The 14996-nt window shown below is 38.7% G+C and overlaps 2 pseudogenes; both read right to left on the bottom strand.

Moving 5' to 3' along the window:
• Window positions 1–8362: 8362 nt before the first annotated feature.
• Window positions 8363–10293, bottom strand: LOC132418954 (ubiquilin-1 pseudogene; annotated as a pseudogene).
• Window positions 10294–12066: 1773 nt separating this feature from the next.
• On the bottom strand, window positions 12067–14664 carry LOC132418577 (small ribosomal subunit protein eS4-like; annotated as a pseudogene).
• Window positions 14665–14996: the final 332 nt, after the last annotated feature.

Here is a 14996-nt window from a genome sequence, read left to right as displayed (position 1 = left end):
CATTTTATAACCATATGGCAATTCATAATTTAACTTTAAAAATATTTTCTAATACTCCTAAGAGATACTGGTAACTAAATACTAGGAATAAGAGGTATCTCGTTGAGTAAGAAACATCATGGGAACAAAATTTGGCCCAAGTCAAACAGAAGAACTAAAGTAGTCATGTCAGGATAAGAATTTGGGATTCCAGATTTTCTACAGCATATCACAGTTTTTTTTCTGCTTTTTTTAAAAAAATCATTTATTTATTTATTTATTTATTTATGGCTGAGTTGGGTCTTTGTTGCTGCGTGTGGGCTTTCTCTAGTTGCGGTGAGCGGGGGCTACTCTTCGTTGTGGTGTGTGGGCTTCTCCTTGCAGTGGCTTCTCTTGTTGCAGAGCACAGGCTGCAGGTGTACGGGCTTCAGTAGTTGTGGCATGCGGGCTCAGTAGTTGTGGCCCACGGGCTCTAGAGCACAGGCTCAGTAGTTGCGGTGCACAGGCTTAGTTGCTCCGCGACATGTGGGACCTTCCTGGACCAGGGCTCGAACCCGTGTCCCCTGCATTGGCAGGCGGATTCTTAACCACTGCGCCACCAGGGAAGCCCTATCACAAGTTTTTTACAATGCTATTTTTCGAGTCTTTTCCCTCTTGCTTTTTTTTTTTTAAGTATAATTTATATACAATAAAGTTCACCCTTTATAGTGTAAGTTCTGTGAGTTTGGACAAATGTATACAGTAGTGAACTACCATCACTATCAAGGTATAGTTTACATCACCCCCAAAACTCTTGGAACTCTTTGTAGTCAACCCCTACCCCCACCCTCAGATTCTGGGAGCCCCCGATCTTTTTTCTGTCCCTATAGTTTTGCCTTCGTGTGAATGTCATGTAAAAAGAATCATACAGCATGTAGGCTTATTTTATGCCTATAGGTATAGAATAAAATAACCTCTGGTGTACTTAGAATAAGATAACCTCTGGTGTACAGTTCTATAAGCTTTGAAAAATGCATAGAGTTGTGTAACCAACACAATCAAGGTATAGAACAGTTCTATTACCCTCTGCTCTCCCCCGTCAAATTCATCCCTGCTACTTTATAGTAAAAACCTCCCTACCTCTTAACTCCTGGCAACCCTGATTTGTTCTTTGTCCCTATAGTTTTATCTTTTGGAGAATGTCATATAGATGGAATTATACAATATGTAGCCTTTTGAGACTGGCTTCTTTCACTAAGCACATTTGAGATTCATCTACATTATTGGGTTTATCAGTAGTTCCTTATCTGAGTTACACTCCATTGTATGGATGTACCACCATTAGTTTATCCATTCCCCAGTTGAAGGGACATTGGGTTGTTTGCAGGTTTGGGTGATTACAAATAAACCTGCTGTAAACATTTGCATGGATTTTTTTGTGTTTTCATTTCTTTAAATACTTATAGTTGGTTTGCTGGGATATATGGTAAGTATATGTTTAACAGGCTCAGAAACTGCTAAACTTTCTCAAAGTAGCTCTACCATTTGGCATTCCCATCAGTGTGTGAAAATTCTCCACACATTTTCCAGCAGCTGGCATTGTCAGTTTTTTGACATTAGCTAATCTAGTAGGATGTAGTGGTATCTCATTGTAGTTTTGATTTGCATTTTTCTACTGACTAATGATTTGAGAGTATTTTCATGTGCCATCCAAATATCTTCTTTGGTAAAATGTTCAACTCTCGCACATTTTGTATTGGGTTGCTCATTTTATTATTGAGTTTTGAGAATTCTACATATAATTGGATAAAAATTCTTTATCAGATATATGTATGTTTTGTAACATTTTTTCTCCAGTCTGTGGCTTGTCTTTTCATTCTTTAAAAAGTGTCTTTTTTCATTCTGAAAAAGCTTTTCATTTATGGCCACACAGCATGCGGGATCTTAGCTCCCCAACCAGGGATTGAACCCGTGCCCCCTGCAGTGGAAGCCCAGAGTCTTAACCACTGGACTATCAGGGAAGTCCCCTGAAAAAGCTTTTAAAACATTTAAAATTTAAAAAAATATTGTGGTAAAATACATATAAAATTTACCATCTTAACCATTTTTAAGTATAGAGTGGCATTAAATTTATTCACATTTGTGCAACCATCACCACAATCCATCTTCAGAACTCCTTTCATCTTGCATAACTGAAAGTCTACCATCTAAACACTAATTCATCCTCCCCGCAGCCCCTGACAACCACCATTCTACTTTCTGCCTCTGAATTTGATTACTCTTGGTACCTCATATAAGTGGAATCATACAGTATCTCTCCTTCTGTGACTAGCTTATTTCACTTAGCATAATGTCTTCAAGGTTCGTACATGTTGTAGCATGTGGCAGAATTTCCTTTTTAAGGCTAAATAATATTCCATTGTAGTGTACACCATATTTTGTTTATCCATTTACCCATTGATGGACACTTGGGTTGCTTTTACCTTTTGGCTATTGTGAATAATGCTGCTTTAAGTATGGGTAAACAAATATCTATTTGAGTCCCTGCTTTTAATTCTTTAGGGTATATACCCAAGAATGGGATTGCTGGATCATATGGTAACTGATTTTTAATTTTTTGAGGAACTGCCGTACTATTTTCTGTAGAGACTGCACCATCTTATGTTCCCAACAAGAGTGCTCTAGGATTCCGGTTTCCCCACATCCTCACCAACACTTTTTCTTCCCTTCCTTTCTCTTTCTTTCCCTTCCTTTCCTCCCTCCTTCCCTCCCTTCCTTCTTTTTCTTTCATCATCCTAAAGGGTGTGAAGTGATATGTGATTTTGATTTGCATTTCCCTAATGATTAGTGATGTTGAGCATCTTTTCTTGTGCTTATTGGTCATCTGTATATCTTCTTCACCCATTAAAAAATTTTCTTATTGTTGAGTTGTAGAAGTTCTTTATATATTCTGCATATTAACTCCTTATCAGATATGATTTGCAAATATTTACTCCCATCTCCTGGATTGCCTTTTCATTCTGTTGATTGTGTCCTTCAATGCATAGTTTTAAATTTGGATATAGTTAAGTTTTTTCTTTTGTCGCCTGTACTTTTGGTGTCATACACAAAAAATCATTGCCAAATCCAATGTCATGAAGCTTTCTGCCTATGTTTATTTCTAAGAGTGTTGTAGTTTTTGCTCTTACATTTCGATCTTTGATCTATTTTGAGTTTTTATGTATGGTATAAGGAAAGTGTCCAACTTCATTCTTTTGCATGTGGATATCCAGTTTTCTCAACTCTATTCTTTATCTAAACAGTGTCTTTTGAAGAGAAGACATTTTAAATTTTGATGAAGCTTAAAAAATTTTTTTATTGGCGTATAGTTTCTTTACAATGTTGTGTTAGTTTCTGAGGTACAGCAAAGCGAATCAGTTATATGTATACATATATCCACTCTTTTTTAGATTTCCTTCCCGTTTAGTTCACCGCAGAGCATTGAATAGAGTTCCCTGTGCTATACAGTAGGTTCTCATTAGTTATCTGTTTTATACATAGTAGTGTATATATGTGAATCCCAAGCCCCCAGTTCATCCCATCCCCCCTTCCCTTTGATGAAGTTTAATTTATTATTTTATTCTTCTATGGAATATGCTTTTGGTGTCATATCTAAGGAATCTTCGTCTAACATAAGATTACAAAGGTTTTCTCCTATGTTCCCTTTTATGAGTTTTATAGTTTTAGGCTTTACATTTAGGTCCATGAGCCATTTGCAGTTAATTTTTGTATATGGCACCACGTTCTTTTTTTTTTTTTTTAGCATATAGTTACCCAGTTTTTCTAGCAGTGTGTGTTGAGAAGGCTATCCTTTCTCCATTGCATTGCTTTTGTCAAAAATCAATTGTCTATATATGCGTGGGTTTATTTCTGGACCCTCTGTTATGTTCCATTGATGTATTTGTCTACCTTTATGCCAGTATTACACTGTTTTGATTACTGTAGCTGTATAATAATTTGGGAGATCAGATAGTCTTAGGCCTTCAATTTTGTTGTTTCTCAGGATTGTTTTGGCTCTTTGGGGGTCTTTTGAATTTCCACATGAATTTTAGAATCAGCTTGTCTATTTCTACAAAAGAGTCTGCTGGGATTTGGTTGGGATTGCATTGAATCTATAGATTAAAGTGGGGGAAGAATTGACCTCTTAACAATATTGAGTCTTTGGCTCATGAACAAGATGTATTCCTCCATTTATTTAGGCCTTTAATTTTTCTCAGCAATATTTTTTTATAGTTTTCAGTGTACAGGTCTATCACATTTTTCAGATTTATCCCCACTTATTTCATATTTTTGTATGCTATTATAAATGGTATTTTAAAATTTTCAATTCCCAGTCATTCACGGCTAGTATATAAAAATACAATTGTAGCAGTGAATTTCCAGTCATTCACTGTTAGTATATAAAGATACAATTGTGGGACTTCCCTGGCAGTCCATTGGTTAAGACTGCACTCCCAATGCAGAGAGGACACGGGTTCAATCCCTGGTTGGGGAACTAAGATACCACATGCCTCACGGCATGGCCAAAATTGTATATACATATACAATTGGTTTCTGTATATAGATATTATATCCTGAAACCTTGCTAAACCTACTTAGTTCTAGTAGCTTTTTTCTAGATTTCATTATACTTTCTACATAGATAATCATGTTCTCTGTGAATAAAGATTGTTTTAATTTTTCTTTTTTGTTCTCTTTTTAAATTTGTTCCTATCTTCAAGATTTTTTTAAAGGTTTTCTTTCTTTCTTTTTTTTTTTTTGTGGTACGCGGGTCTCTCACTGTTGTGGCCTCTCCTGTTGCGGAGCACAGGCTCTGGACGCGCAGGCTCAGCGGCCATGGCTCATGGGCCCAGCCGCTCCGCAGCATGTGGGATCTTCCCAGACCGGGGCATGAACCCGTGTCCCCTGCATCGGCAGGCAGACTCTCAACCACTGCGCCACCAGGGAAGCCCTTCTTTTCTTTTTTTTAAAATTTAAATACAGTTAATTTACAATGTTGTGTTAGTTTTAGGTGTACGGCAAAGTGATTCAGTTATACATATATATATATATATATATATATTCTTTTTCAGATTCTGTTCCATCGTGGGTTATTACAGGTATTCAATATAGTTCCCTGTGCTATACAGTAGGTCCTTGTTTACCTATTTTATATAGTACTGTGTATATGTTAATCCCAAACTCCTAATTTATCTCCCCCGCCCCGCTATCCCCTCTGGTAACCATAAGTTTGTTTCCTACATCTATTTCTGTTTTATAAATAAGTTTGTATGATTTCTTTAGATTCCACAGATAACTGATATCACATGATATTTGTCTTACTCTGACTGACTTACTTCACTTAATATAATAATCTCTAGGTCCATCCATGTTGCTGCAAATGGCATTATTCTTTTTTAAAAAATTTATTTATTTAATTTATTTTTTTGGCTGCGTTGGGTCTTCATTGCTGTTCATGGGCTTTCTCTAGTTGTGGTGAGTGGGGGCTACTCTTCATTGCAGTGTGCGGGCTTCTCATTGTGGTGGCTTCTCTTGTTGCAGAGCGTGGGCTTTAGGTGCGTGGGCTTCAGTAGTTGTGGCACACGGGCTCAGTAGTTGTGGCTCATGGGCTCTAGAGCGCAGGCTCAGTAGTTGTGGCACACAGGCTTAGTTGCTCTGCGGTATGTGGGATCTTCCTGGACCAGGCATTGAACCCGTGTCCCCTGCATTGGCAGGTGGATTCTTAACCACTGCACCACCAGGGAAGTCCCTATTTTATTATTTTAATGGTGGAGTAGTATTCCATTGTATATATATACCACATCTTCTTTATCCATTCATCTGTTGATACACATTTACATTACTTCTACGTCTTGGTTATTGTAAATAGTGCTACATAGGGGTGCATGTATCTTTTCGAGTTAGAATTTTCACCAGATATATGCCCAGGAGTGGGATTGCAGGATCATATGGTAACTCTATTTTTAATCTTTTAAGGAACTTCCATACTATTCTCCATAGTGGCTGTACCAATTTACGTTCCCGCCAAGAGTGTAGGAGGGTTCCTTTTTCTCCACCCTCTCCAGCATTTATTGCTTGTAGACTTTTTGATGATGGCTATTCTGACTGGTGTGAGGTGATACCTCACTGTGATTTTGATTTGCTTTTCTCTAATAATTAGCGATGTTGAGCATCTTTTCATGTGCTTCTTGGCTATCTGTGTGTCTTTCTTTGAGAAATATCTGTTTAGGTTTTCTGTCCATTATTTGATTGGATTGTTTGCTTGTTTTTTTGATATTAAGCTGTATGAACTGTTTGTATATTTTAAAGATTAATCCCTTGCTGGTTGCATTGTTTTCAAATATTTTCTCCCATTCCATATGTTGTCTTTTTGCTTTGTTTATGGTTTCCTTTGCTGTGCAAAAGCTTTTAAATTTAATTAGGTCTCATTTGTTTATTTTCGTTTTTGTTTCCATTACTCTAGGAGATGATTCCAAAAAAATATTGCTGCAATTTATGTCAAAGAGTGTCCAGCCTATGTTTTTCCTCTAGAGTTTATAGTATCTGGTCTTAGACTTAAGTCCTTAATTCATTTTGAGTTTATTTTTGTGTATGGTGTTAGGAAGTGTTCTAATTTCATTCTTTTACATGTAGCTGTCCAGTTTTCCCAGCACCATTTATTGAAGAGGCTGTCTTTTCTCCATTGTATATTTTTGCCTCCTTTGTCCTAGATTAGGTGACCATAGGTGTGTGGGTTTATCTTTGGGCTTTCTGTCCTGTTCCATTGATCTATATTTCTATTTTTGTGCCAGTACCATACTCTTTTGATGACTGTAACTTTGTAGTATAGTCTGAGGTCAGGGAGCAGGATTCCTCCAGATCAAGATTGCTTTGGCTATATGGGGTCTTTTGTGTCTCCATACAAATTTTAAGATTTTTTGATCTAGTTCTGTGAAAAATGCCATTGGTAATTTGATAGGGATTGCACTGAATCTGTAGATTGCTTTGGGTAATATAGTCATTTTGACAATATTGATTCTTCCAATCCAAGAACACAATCTTTCCATCTGTTTGTGTCATCTTCGATTTCTTTTATCAGCTTCTTATAGTTTTCAGAGTACAGGTCTTTTGTCTCCTTAGGTAGGTTTATTCCTAGGTATTTTATTCTTTTTGATGCAATGGTAAATGGGATCGTTTCTTTAAGTTCTGTTTCTGATCTTTTGCTGTTATTGTATAGAAATGCAAGAGATTTCTGTGTATTAATTTTGTATCCTGCAACTTTACCAAATTCATTGATGAGCTCTTGTAGTTTTCTGATAGCATCTTTAGGATTTTCTATGTATAGTATCATGTCATCTGCAAGCAGTGACAGTTTTACTTCTTCTTTTCCAATTTGAATTCCTTTTATTTCTTTTTCTTCTCTGATTGCCATCACTAGAACTTCCAAAACTACGTTGAATAAAAGTGGTGAGAGTGGACATCCTTGTCTTGTTCCTCATCTTAGTGGAAATGGTTTCAGCTTTTCACTATTGAGAATGATGTTAGCTGTAGTTTTGTCATATATGGCCTTTATTATGTTGAGGTGTGTTCTCTCTATGCCCACTTTCTGCAGAGTTTTTATCATAAATCGGTGTTGAATATTGTCAAAATCTTTTTCTGTATCTATTGAGATGATCATATATGGTTTTTAGTATTCGGTTTTTTAATATGGTGTATCACACTGATTGATTTGCATATATTGAAAAATCCTTGCATCCCTGGGATAAATCCCACTTGATCATGTTGTCTGATCCTTTTAATGTATCGTTGAATTCGGTTTGCTAGTATTTTGATGAGGATTTTTATGTCAATGTTCGTTAGTGATATTGGCCTGTAATTTTCTTTTTCTGTGGTATCTTTGTCTGGTTTTGGTATCAGGGTGATGGCGACCTCATAGAATGAGCTTGGGAGTATTCCTCTGCAGTTTTTTTGGAATAGTTCCAGAAGATAGGTGTTAACTCTTCTCAAAATATTTGATAGAATTTGCCTGTGAAGCCATCTGGTCCTGGACTTTTGTTTGTTGGGAGTTTTAAAATCAGTTTCAATTTCAGTACTTGTGATTGGTCTGTTCATATTTTCTACTTCTTCCTGGTTCAGTCTTGGGAGATTGTACCTTTCTAAGAATTTGTCCATTTCTTCTAGGTTGTCCATTTCATTGGCATATAGTTGCTTATAGTAGTCTCTTATGATCCTTTGTATTTCTGTGGTGTCTGTTGTAATTTCTCCTTTTTCATTTCTAATTTTGATTTGAGCCCTCTCTCTTTTTTTTCTTGATGAGTCTGGCTAAAGGTTTATCAATTTTGTTTATCTTTTCAAAGAACCAGCTTTTAATTTCATTGATGTTTCCTATTGTTAGAGACATAAACCCTGCTGAATCTGTAACAAGGCCTGCGTTGCTCTAGGGTTTGACATTGCCAATAACTTATCAGCAGTCTGCATCTGTGCAGCAAGGTCAGGGTTCTGGCTTAGTGACTGCATCATGCTTCTCATGTAGGGGGCAGACAACATATTTTGCATAAGTTGTGAGTTTTCAGTTATTTGTTGCAACAAGCTCTGCATTCCTGGTGTGTTGAACATACTAGCTCTTACTCCAGGCCCCAAATTTGGCACAGAACTCTGCCCAGCAGTGCCACTGACAGCACTACCACTAGTGCCTCCCAGGCACTTCTGAGTGCCTCCCTCAGAAGCTGATGAATTCTGAGAAGCCTGTGGAGCCCACGTTTTGGGTAATCGATCTCTATATTCTGTACGGGAAGGTTAACTACCTTCACCTGAGGATATATTGCTCACTAAGGAAGCAAATGGATTACCACCAAACTGTTCTTGTGCAGCACTCAGCATTAGTTCCTGAATATCTGGGTACATGCACCATAAAGCATTGTAGTATCCTCTGGGATGCTTCCTAGGTTGGTTAAGGCTCGGTCCTGGTTTCTCATTATTTCCTGCATCATTGCTGGATTCTTGGCAAGTTCCAATGTTTGTCTCATAATATCTGGATTATTCAACATATAATTACTTTCTGGATTTCTCTGTATCAACTGCTGCATTTGTGGATTGGCCATAATTAACTGCCTCATCAGGTCAGGATTTGAAAGCATGCTCTGGACAGAGGGATTCTCCATGATCTGGACCATTATTTCAGGACTGGACACAAGTTGCTGCTGCACCTGGCTTTGTAGTTCAAAGAAGTTGGTACTATTCAAACCCAAGCTACTCAGACCTGGAAGTCCTCTAAGGCCACCTAAACCAAAAAGGTTGCTAGCAGCAGAACCAAATGTGGAGTTACTATTAGGAGCCGATGATGTGGTAGCACTGCTTCCACTGGTGTGTTTTTGCTGAGCTGAATGATCCTGAGGTCTGTTTTGTGTTTTGATGACGAGGTGAACAATAAGTCCATTGTGAATTCCATGCTGACTTAAAGTATCTTGATCTTTTAAAACGTTTCCAGCAAATATCAACACAAGTTGGTTGGTATGTGATTTGAAACATTTAGAGATTTCTTCCTTGAACTGTGGGGGTGGAGCTATTCTTGGACACTGTGAAGTACTCCTTCTTCAGGGTCTTCAGGGTGACTTTTGTGATGTTGGGTTCTGTGGAGGCAGCGGTGGCAGGGGGGCCGGCACCTTTGGCAGTGGTGGCACTGTCCTGGGAGCTTGGGGGGCTGAGACTTTCACCATTCTTGGCCATGGGACAGCAGTGCCTCAGGTGTGCAGGAGGGAGTGGGCGAGCCAAGGGGAGCCAGGCAACACCTGAGCTGGTCGGCCGGGGCAGCAAAGAATGTGGGGCACACTGCCTCAGTGACAACTGGGCGCAGGGACGCCCTGGCAGGCTAGGGGGCACAGAGCTCGATGTGGGTTCCAGTGCAGGCCCTCAGCACTTTAAACATGTAATCACCTTTGTATCTGATAAGAAATCGGCTGTTAATTTTTATTGAGAACCCCTTATATATGATGAGTCATTTATCTCCTATTGCTTTCAAGATTTTCTTCTTGTCTTTATCTTTTAGTGATGTGATTATAATGTCTTGGTGTGGATCTCTGAGTTTAACTCATTGGAGTTCCTTGAGGTTCTTGGATGTATGGATTCATGTATTTGATTAAATTTGTGAAGTTTTAGCTATTTTTAAAAAAACTTATTTATTTAATTTATTTTTGGCTGTGTTGGATCTTCGTTTCTGTGTGGGCTTTCTCTAGTTGCGGCGAGTGGAGGCTACTCTTCATTGCGGTGCGTGGGCTTCTCATTGCAGTGGCTTCTCTTGTTGTGGAGCACAGGGTCTAAGCGCATGGGCTTCAGTAGTTGTAGCACGTGGGCTCAGTAGTTGTGGCTCACAGGCTCTAGAGTGTAGGCTCAGTAGTTGTGGCGCATGGGCTTAGTTGCTCCACGGCATGTGGGATCTTCCTGGACCAGGGCTCAAACCTATGTCCTGCATTGGCAGGTGGATTCTTAACCACTGTGCCACCAGGGAAGCCCCTATTATTTTTTCAAATATTCTTTTTCTCCATTTCCCTCCTCTTTTGCTTAAACTTCCATTATGCACATGTCGATATGTTTATTACTGTCCCACAGGTCTCCTAGGTCTGGATCATTTTTCTTCATTCTTTTTTCTTTCTGCTCTTCAGATTGGATACTCTAATTGATCTTTTTTTGATGATTCTTTTTTGTTCCTGCCAAAATCTACTATTGAATCCCTCTAGTGAATTTTGTATTTCAGTATTTAACGTTACAGCTCCAGAATTTTAATTTTGTTCCTTTGTTTAATTTTTATCTCTTTATTGATATTCTTTATGTATTTAGACATTATTCACATAACTTCCTTAAGCTCTTTGAACATATTTAAGACAGTTGATTTAATATATTTATCTTTATGTCTACCCTCTGGGCTTCCCTAGGAACAGTTTCAACTGATTGCTTTTTTCCTGTATATGAACCATAGTTTCTTGGTTTTTGGCATGCCTCATTTTTTTGTTGTTGTTGAAAACTGGACATTTGCAATAATACAATGTGTATATAAATGAACAAACCAAACCACACAAAAACAAATACATAGATACAGAAAACAGAGTAGTGGTTATCAGAGGGGGTGGTATCGGGGGGGTAGTGCAAAATGGGTAAGGGGGTTCAACTGTATGGTGCCGGATGGAAAATAAATTTTTGGTGGTGAGCATGTAGGCTATACAGAATTAGAAATATAATGTTGTACACATGAAACTTATATAATGTTATAAATCAATGTTACCTCAGTAACATATATGTGTGTGTGTATGTATGTATATATAAAATGTGGCAACTCTGGAAGTCAGATTCTTTCATTTTCCTGTGTTTTGTTGCTCTTTGTTGTTTTTTTTTAATTTAGTGTCTTTTCTGAATTAATTTTGTAAAGCCTGTATTCTTTGTCATCTGTGACCACTGAAGTCTCTGCTTGGTGAGCAAAGTGGTTAGCTAATGACCAAAAGAGATTCCTGTTTTTTAAAAAAATAAATTTATTTATTTATTTTTGGCTGAGTTAGGTCTTTGTTGCTGCTCGCGGGCTTTCTCTAGTTGCAGCGAGTGGGGGCTACTCTTCATTGCGGTGCCTTGGCTTCTCATTGTGGTGGCTTCTCTTGTTGCGGAGCATGGGCTCTAGGCATGCGAGCTTCAGTAGTTGTGGCTCATGGGCTCTAGAGGGCAGGCTCAGTAGTTGTGGCCCATGGACTTAGTTGCTCTGCGGCATGTGGGATTTTCCTGGATCAGGGCTCGAACCCATGTCCCCTGCATTGGCAGGCAGATTCTTAACCACTGTGCCAGCAGGGAAGCCCCCAACAGAGATTCTTTAAATGTCTGGAAATAGTAACACTCCTTGTCTTTTCTGAGGGGCTCTGTGTCTTTATTGGGGACATGCTTTTATCAGCTCATCAGGCAGTTTACAACTCTGTCTTAACCTTAACTTCCTACTAGTACAGAGCCTCATTAACAGGCAGAGGTGAGAGCCTAAGGCTTTCTCAGGTATTTCCCCAGTGTACACACAACCTTAGTCATAAACACAGACCTGCATATGTATGTGGCACTCTGATTCCCAGGAATACATTGGAGCTTTGGACATCTCATTTCCCAGCTTTTCATATAAAATTTTAAATTTTCTTTTCAATATTTAAAAAATCTTTCTGGGCATTGGGGTTTTGATAGGAATTCCATTCACCCTGTGTATTAATTGGAGATAATTGACATTTTTACTATAATAGGCTTTCTAAAGCTTAAACATGGTATGTCCCCACATAATTAAGTCTTTGATTTCTTTCTTCAGTGTTTTGTAGTTTTCAGCATACAAGTATTGTGTGTGTTTTGTTAGGTTAACATCTATTTAATTTTTTGAACAATTGTAATAGGAATTTAGGGATTGTATTTTTAATTTTAGGTTCCACATGTTCATTGCTAGCATGTAGAAATATGTTTGATTTCTGTATGTTTTTCTTGTATACTGTTACCTTGCTGAACTCACTTATTTGTACTAGGTTTTGTATATGTGAATATCTTGGGATTTTCTATGTAGATTACTTTGCCTTCTGCAAATTTAGACAGTTTTATTTCTATATTTTCAGTATATATGATTTTTATTTTGTTTTCTTGCCCATTGTACTGGTGAGAACTTCCAGTATAATGTTGAAGTGGTGAAAGTGGAATTCTTGCCTTATTCCATATCTTAGGGGAAAACATTGTCTTTCACCATTTTGTGTAACATTATAGTTTCTTTTTTACATTCTCTATGTCAAATTAAGAAAATTTCTGTCTATCACTATTATTCTGAGCATTATTTTTTTATCATGAATGGATGTTGAATTTTTATCAAAAACTTTTCCGTATCAATTGATATGATTATTTGATGTTTCTTGTTTAGTCTGTTGATGTGATGGATTACACTGGTTGATTACAAATGTGGAAACAGCCATGTTAGCACTGCGTTAGCTTTATTCTTCAAATTTTGATATGATTTATTTTATTATTTTCTTTTTGCGATACGCGGGCCTCTCACTGTTGTGGCGTCTTCCATTGTGGAGCACAGGCTCCGGACGCGCAGGCTCAGCAGCCATGGCTCACAGGCCCAGCCGCTCCACGGCATGTGGGATCTTCCTGGACAGGGGCATGTACCCGCGTCCCCTGCATCGGCAGGCGGACTCTCAACCACTGCACCACCAGGGAAGCCCGATATGATTTATTTTCATTTCCATCCAACTCAATCCAATTCAATGTATTAAAAAATCTTTTTTAATTATTGAGATACCATATCTTCTTTATCCATTTTTCCATTGATGGACACCTAGGTTGCTTTACTATCTTGGCTATTGTAAATAATGCTGCAATAAACATGAAGTGCACATAACTTTTTGAATTAGTATTTTTGTTTTCTTTGGGTAAATACCCTGAAGTGGAATTGCTGAATTATATGACAGTTCTATTTTTAAATTTCAAGGAACTTCCATACTGTTTTCCACACTGGCTGCACCAATTTGTATTTCTACCAACAGTGCTGGAGTGTTCACTTTTCTCCACATCTTCACCAACACTTGTATTTTGTTGTCTTTTTGGTAATAGCCATTTTGACATGTGTGAGGTGGTATCTCATTGTGATTTTGATTTGCATTTCTCTGATGATTAGTGATGTTGAGCATCTTCTCATGTGTCTGTTGGCCATATGTATGTCTTCTTTGGAAAAATATCAATTTAGGTCCTATGCCCATTTTTTTATGTGGTATTATCTTTAAGTACAAAGACTTTTCCAATCATGTCACTTAGAGTTCATTTTATTCACTGCTGTGTTTGGCCGCCAGTCTCGTTTCTCTCCTCAGCAATGGTAAGGCGGATACCCTTTCTATGAAGAAGAGAGATCCATGGTTTGTTGCCTTTGCCAATAATGAAAATGTTGGAGAGCCGGGTGGGAAAGCTGTTGCCACTGGCATCTTTCACACGAACTACACCTAAAGAACCAGGATGTCTCGCCCGGTTAGTGATTACACCAATTCTTCCCAGGTTAGCACCTCCAGTCACCATGCACAGGTAACCAGTGTCAAATTTGATGAAATCAGTAATCTTGACAGTCTCCAAATCAATTTGAATGGTGTCATTCATCTTGATGAGGGGATCAGGGTAGTGGATGGTGGGAGCATCATGGGTCACCCGATGAGGGATTCCTGTTGTCCCCACAAAGATCTTTCTCACTTTACACAGCTTATACTTGGCCTCCTCAAGTGTAATACAATGAACAGCAAAGCGACTCTTGGTGCCATAGATCAGACGAAAATTCTCTCCAGTCTTGTCAATGCTGATGACATCCATAAAACCAGCAGTAGGTTATATCAGTGCGGACCTTGCCATCAATCCAAATGAAACGCTGCATGCAGATCTTCTTTATTTCATCTCCTGTTAGGGCATACTTAAGTCTGTTCCTTAGGAAGGTGATTGGGGGCAACATTCCCTTAGCTTATGGGGACTGGTAGATGGACGAGGAGCAAACACACCAGTCAGTTTATCCAGCATTCAATGCTTTGGAGCTGCTACATGCTTCAGGTGCTTCTTGGGACCATGAGCCATGGCTGCACTAGGCACGTAAAGAGCCCTATGCCCATTTTTTAAAAATTAATTTATTTATTTTTGCTGTGTTGGGTCTTAGTTTCTGTGCGAGGGCTTTCTCTAGTTGTGGCAAGCGGGGGCCACTCTTCATCGCGGTGTGCGGGCCTCTCACTATCGCGGCCTCTCTTGTTGCGGAGCACAGGCTCCAGACGCGCAGGCTCAGTAGTTTTGGCTCACGGGCCTAGTTGCTCCACGGCATGTGGGATCCTCCCAGACCAGGGCTCAAACCCGTGTCCCCTGCATTAGCAGGCAGATTCTCAACCACTGCGTCACCAGGGAAGCCCCCATGCCCATTTTTTACTTGGGTTGTTTGTTTTTTTGATGTTGAGTTGTATGAGTTCTTTTCATATTTTGCATATTAACCTCTTGTTGGATATATC

The sequence above is a fragment of the Delphinus delphis genome, chromosome X, assembly GCF_949987515.2.
Source record: "Delphinus delphis chromosome X, mDelDel1.2, whole genome shotgun sequence".
NCBI classification, from domain to species: Eukaryota; Metazoa; Chordata; class Mammalia; order Artiodactyla; family Delphinidae; genus Delphinus; species Delphinus delphis.
The sequence above is the reverse complement of the archived record's forward strand: the minus strand, read 5'-3'. Positions and strand labels throughout refer to the sequence as shown.